We start from the raw sequence: 6,044 nt of genomic DNA, 5'->3' as shown, positions 1-6,044 counted from the left end.
GCTACTCAGGGAATCCCTGTTGGTTTCTTGTCCTCCCCTTATTAATATGCTTAAATTCTGGGGGTTCTCACATATCACTTGAGGCCTACGTTGGATTTTTCCCGAATGGTAAATAGTAGCACGCACTTGTTCGCTTGTATCCAGCGGGTGGGCGTACCGCACGCGTTACACGACTCGGCCAGACGGCGGGTCCCGGCAACAGACGGCAAGCCAGGTGTTCAAGGGCTTCCGGTGCTCCCAGGTTGTCTTATAGCCGAAGTTCGAACCGTGCGACACGACACGCACCCACTGGGCCAACTGTACCGCCTTACCATTTCAGCGCCCAAGGTCCCCCGCGGAAGGGGTCCGAGCACGCCATGATGCACAGTGCGCCAAACGCGTGTGTTCAAGCCTGCGACACACTCCCGGGCGTGCTGCTCGCCCAGGCGTGCCGCTGGTACGCGGGCGTCCTGTAGTTATGGAATAGTGTGTAACAAGAATTGGTAGGCACTCAAGAATGTGTGCATCGGTCGGGTTTAAACGTCCGATGCGCCATATGCGTTCAACGTGTCGGTGTTCATGTGTCCTGCAGTTCACATTCTGACGCGCATTTAGCTGCGGTCTTCATCGATCCATGAGCCGAGTGATCCCCTGCCTAGGGTTTTGGTATGTTCAACTGTCTCCTATGTTTTCGTTATGCGCTAGGTGCATCTCTCACAACTTAAGTTCCCCGGACAGCGTAACCGTGCACCTCTCGGTTCCTTCGAAGCCGTCCAGGGTGGACAAGGATGACCATTGGTCTTCCTTCCCATTGATCGACGCGCGATGTGGGCGGCATCGGCGCGATCTTGCACAACTTTCGTTCTCTTGATTAGGTTCTCTCTCGCTCGAGGCCAGTGTTTAAATATGTTCTAGTGGGTCTTTACCTTCGCCCATGTGTCACACACTTTACGCGTTCGATGGCTGCCATTGGGAGTGTGCGCACAGGTACGAAGGCCACTGGCCTACGGTCGCGCACGCTCAATATCGTAGTATAGACACACCTCTCTCGCGGGTCTAATTGGCGTGCGCGGCCCCCAAAAGGTAACATAGCAGTTTGTTCTGCTGATACCGTGTTTCTCTATCTCTCTAACCAACTCACACAACAACATATATGTATTGATCGGTAATGATCCTTCCGCAGGTTCACCTACGGAAACCTTGTTACGACTTTTACTTCCTCTAAATCATCAAGTTCGGTCAACTTCGGCCATGCCAGCTGCAGCTCACGAAGGAACCGCGGAAGGTGTGCCTCCAGAGACCTCACTAAATAATCCATCGGTAGTAGCGACGGGCGGTGTGTACAAAGGGCAGGGACGTAATCAGCGCTAGCTAATGACTAGCACTTACTAGAAATTCCAGGTTCATGGGGACCGTTGCAGTCCCCAATCCCAACTAAATGAGCATTTGGGTGATTTCCCGTTCCTCTCGGAATGGGGGCGCCAATTGGCGAGAACACGCTGCTGCTCACATTGTAGCACGCGTGCAGCCCAGAACATCTAAGGGCATCACGGACCTGTTATCGCTCATTCTCACCTTGCTAAACACAAGTTGTCCCGCTAAGCAGGGCAAACGTGGCCGACGACCGCCCGTGAAGGGGCCGCCGGCCTTGACGTCAGGTGCGCCCGGAGGTGCACTGCTGACAGCGTTCTAGTTAGCTTGTTTGAGTCGCGTTCGTTATCGGAATTAACCAGACAAATCATTCCACGAACTAAGAACGGCCATGCACCACTACCCTTAAATTTGAGAAAGAGCTCTCAATCTGTCTTACCTCGATAAGTTCGGACCTGGTAAATTTTCCCGTGTTGAGTCAAATTAAGCCGCAAGCTCCACTTCGTTTTTTTTTTTTTTAAGAAATGCAGGTTTTATTGTACAAAAATACCTTATAAACCTACCCTCTTGACGTAGGACGTCGCCCGCCAGGGATTTTGTCCTACGTCGTTGCGAACCCTTTCGGATATCTCTTCGCGATTTATTTATTCAATTTTCCGTATCTTAATCCGCATTTTAAAGGCGTACACATACTGAGTCCGCGTGACTCTCTCTTTCTTCCCCTCTCGGAGATCTCAAGAAGTCAACCCGACATCTATCGATCTGACCATTCCGCCTCGCTGGCGGCAGCCTCCTCCGCGGGTGTCCATCGTCGGCCTGCAGCCAAAGCACGACGGCGCCTTTCGTTTTCGCGTCTGTTCCGCCGAGACCTTATCAGGTCCGCCTCCGTAGGCGCGGTCCGACGGCGGCGCGTCGTCGAGGGTCCCTCAGCCTGGACCCGAGCTCGCCATGCGCGCTGCATGAATAGACGCCGCTCATGGCGAATTCTAACCGTTTCAGGGGAAGGTGGTCCCCCTCTGCTACGCCTAGGTATGGGAGGAGGAGCTAGGCCCGCTCGCTCCGCCTCTACTGCCGTCCGCAGTATCTCGTCATCTCGGGCGGCCAGTGCTGCTGCGACGTCCGCAGCCAGTCGCACTCGCGCCCGATCCTCCGCTCTGCCGCGAAGCCGTCGGTTGCGGGCAGATCGCTGACGCGCTGCTCGCGACTCGTTCACGCGTCGCGTGATGTCTTCGATGATGACGTCGTCCATCTCCTCACCGAAGAGTGCGGCCACACTTTCGAGGACCACTTCCTCGTCCTCGGCGAAAGCCGCTTCCGTTCGACCATTGGTGAGCGCTTCCTCATCGCGCCACAGCTGTTGAAGCACTGTGGTGATGGTCTTTGCTGCTTTCTGAATGCGGTCCCACCACTCCGCACTCTCCAGCAGCTTCTCTGCGATGTTGTTAAGCTGGACCGACTCGGGTGTCCCCCAGCCCAGCAGCTCACGTCGGATCTCCTCAAACACGGGGCACTCGAACAAGACGTGGGCCACCGACTCGACCGACCCCACGCACCGTGGACACTCCGGAGACGAAGCGAAGCCGCAGACGTGCAGGTACTCCCGGAAGAATCCGTGTCCGGAGAGCACCTGCGAAAGGTGGAAGTCCACCTTCCCGTGCTTTCGTCCCGTCCACCGGTGCAGGTCGGGAATCAGACTGTGTGCCCACGTCTGATAGCGGCTGGCCGATGGTGTTGCCGCCGCACGGTCCCACGCGTCCTGCCATTGCAGCATCGTGGCTGCTCGCTCCATCGCTCGTACCTCCTTCCTGCTGGCGCCAGGCTCGGCCAACAGTCTGCTATGGCACCTTGCGTCCTCGTTGACGACCAGCCAGTACGGCACCAAACCAGCCATCACCACTGACACCTCGTAGGATACCGAGCGGAACGAACTCGATACCCCACGTGCCAGTGGCTTCTGGACCTGGGCCAGTCGTCTTCGGCACCACTGCATGTCTGTCGCCTTAGCCCAGATGGGCGAGGCGTACCGGATCACCGACTCAGCGACTCCTGCCAGCAACCGCCGCTTGGCCACCTGGGGGCCGCTGTGGTTCCTCATCACCGAGGTAACCGCCGCCACCGCACGGAGGGCCTTGTCCGCGGCCGCTTCCACGTGCGGTTTCCACGAGAGTTTCTCGTGGAGTTGTACCCCCAGGTAGCGTATCGATCGCTTTGACGTGCAGACCACTTCGCCGACGCGCACAGGAATTTCCAAACGTCCTCGACGCAGACTCGATATCAGTACCACCTCGGTTTTGTGGGGGGCGAGACTGAGGTGCCGTGCCTCAAGCCACCCCATCACCGCCTCGATCGCAGCCTCCGCAACGGACGCCGACTCCTCGGGTGTGCAGCCCTCGGCCAGGATGGCGATGTCATCGGCAAAGCCGACGATGGTGGCCCCTTCAGGGAGCTGGATCCGCAGAACGCCGTCGTACATAACGTTCCACAGAGTCGGGCCAAGGATTGACCCCTGTGGAACGCCTGCCGTCACCCGACGTGACACCGGGCCGTCATGGGTGTCGTACACCAGCTCCCTGTCGGTGAAATAGTCGCGGAGCAGGAGTTGCAGCTGCGCTGGAACCTCCTTCTCACGCAGGGCCATCGCTATCGCCTGCCAGCTGGCGGTGTTAAAGGCGTTTCTGACGTCCAACGCCACAACCAGCAGACAGCGCTTATCCCGGTTGTTAGTCCGTCCGTAGGACATCGCGCGCTCGCCTGCTTCCACCACCAGCTGGATCGCCTGCAGGGTGCTCCGCTGCTTCCGGAAACCGAACTGGTTCTCGGCCAGCCGAGGTGCCTCCGGATCCTCCAGGTGCTCGTTGAGTCTGTCCAGCGTAGTCCTCTCGAAGACCTTCGCCGGGTTGTCGATCAGGCAGATCGGGCGGCAGGACGAGGCTTCGCCCGGCGGCTTACCCGGCTTAGGCAACAGCACCAGCTTCTGCCTTTTCCATTCGCGTGGTATTTCGCCGGTGTCCAAGCAGCGCTGGTAGACACCAGCGAATGGCTCCGGATACTTCCGGATGGCAGCCGTTACCGCAGCGTTCGGTACTCCATCGAGGCCAGGCGCCTTCCGCGGATGCAGTTCGCTCGCTATCGCCTGGAGCTCCGCGCAGCTGATCGGACGGACCGGAGTGTCCCCTTCCGAAGGCGTGACGTCCGGCCACTCGACCGGGGGATGCTCCGGAAACAGCTCCTCGACGATCCGCTGCAACACCGCTGGATCGCGTTCACGCGCCGTCCAGCTGCCCCGAAACCGAAGAAGCACTTGCCGGAACCACTGTCCCGTCTCATCTGCAGCCAGGGCCTGCAGCCACTCATCGAACTGGCGCTGCTTGCTGGCCTTAATTGCCACCCTTAAGGCAGCACGCGCCTCCTGATGTTCCTCTGAAGCCAGTTCGGCGGACGTCTCGTCGAGGGCCAATAACTGTCGCTCCCGAGCCAACCGGCAGCGCTCGGTCAGCTCCTCGATATCCGGAGTCCACCAATATGTGTTGCAGTTCCTCCTCTGCTGCTGCGACTGCCCAATCCTCGCCATGGTAGCGTCGCAGGCCTCCGTAAGCACCATCCCCAGGCTTGCCGCATCGGTCACCCGATCGGCAAAACGGGTCGCCTCAAGTGCCAGCTCGAAAGTACGGGGGCAAAACTGGCGAGTTCGCCAGCGAGTACCCGCCTCCCGTACTTCGACACCTTCCTGCTGATGAATGCCCCGTCCGGGCCGCTGACCTGTACGATGCTGTTGCCCGACCGCAAACCGAATATAGCGGTGGTCGCTATAGGAGTAGCGGTCTAGCGTCCGCCAGGAGCTGATGTCCTCCGCTGCTCCATCCGATCGGCAGAGCGTTGGACTCGCGAAGGCGACGTCCACTCTGCTGGGCCGAGCCACACCGTTCCCCAGGAATGTCGGCTCCGTGCCGCGGTTGAGGACCTCCAATCCTAGGCTGGTAACCGTCTGAAGGAGCGCCTCACCCTTAAGGTTGGCCCGCTCGCTCCCCCAGGCCCCATGCCACGCGTTGAAGTCACCAGCTATCAGCACGCAAGGGTGGCCTCGCGCAAGTACCTCCAGCCGGTCCATCTGCTGCTCGAACTCCGGGAGGCCGATCGATGGCGGAATATAGCAGCAGATGACAACGATGCCCGCCACCTCGGCAGCTACGATGCCCGGATGCTGCACGCTCCTCACCCGCTGTATGGGAAACCGTTGGCCACTGGTGACGATCGCGGCCTTCAGTGCGTCGTCGGATGCCCAGTTCCCATTGTTGGCCGGCACAGCATAGAGCTCCGTGATGAGCATCACGTCTGCTCCCTCCTCCCTCATCCGCTGGAGCGCAAGATCCTGAGCGCTCCTGCTCTTACCGATATTTATCTGGAGCACTTCTATCATCATCGTGTGGCTGCAGCTTTGCACGAAGCTGCGGCAATCGAGTGCGGGCCGCCACACTTCAAACAGCGAGCCTCGCCAGTGCAGCTCGCTGCCTTGTGGCCTTCCGCGCCACACCGGATACACGCTTTGCTGCGGTCCTCTCCCGAGCACTGCCCGGCGAAGTGGCCGCGCTCCAAACATCGGAAGCACCGCTTCTCCTCCAGCGACGCTTTCGGGACCTCCCACACCCAACAGGAGGTGTGTCCTAGGAGCAGGCGCTTCCCAGCCAGATGCTCCG

At 59.3% G+C, this 6,044-nt stretch overlaps 1 non-coding gene and 1 pseudogene across 1 annotated transcript; both read right to left on the bottom strand.

The window, feature by feature from the left end:
- The window catches only part of LOC128308459 (uncharacterized), a 5,509-nt pseudogene extending 5,422 nt beyond the window's left edge, over positions 1-87 (bottom strand).
- Positions 88-484: 397 nt separating this feature from the next.
- LOC128308420 (5.8S ribosomal RNA) lies at positions 485-642 on the bottom strand. Its single transcript, XR_008288289.1, has one exon. It is a non-coding gene; the product is annotated as a 5.8S ribosomal RNA (ribosomal RNA).
- Positions 643-6,044: the final 5,402 nt, after the last annotated feature.

The sequence above is a fragment of the Anopheles moucheti genome (assembly GCF_943734755.1).
Source record: "Anopheles moucheti chromosome X unlocalized genomic scaffold, idAnoMoucSN_F20_07 X_unloc_4, whole genome shotgun sequence".
Lineage (NCBI taxonomy): Eukaryota > Metazoa > Arthropoda > Insecta > Diptera > Culicidae > Anopheles > Anopheles moucheti.
Note: the sequence above shows the minus strand (reverse complement) of the source record. Positions and strands in the feature narration are given on the sequence as shown.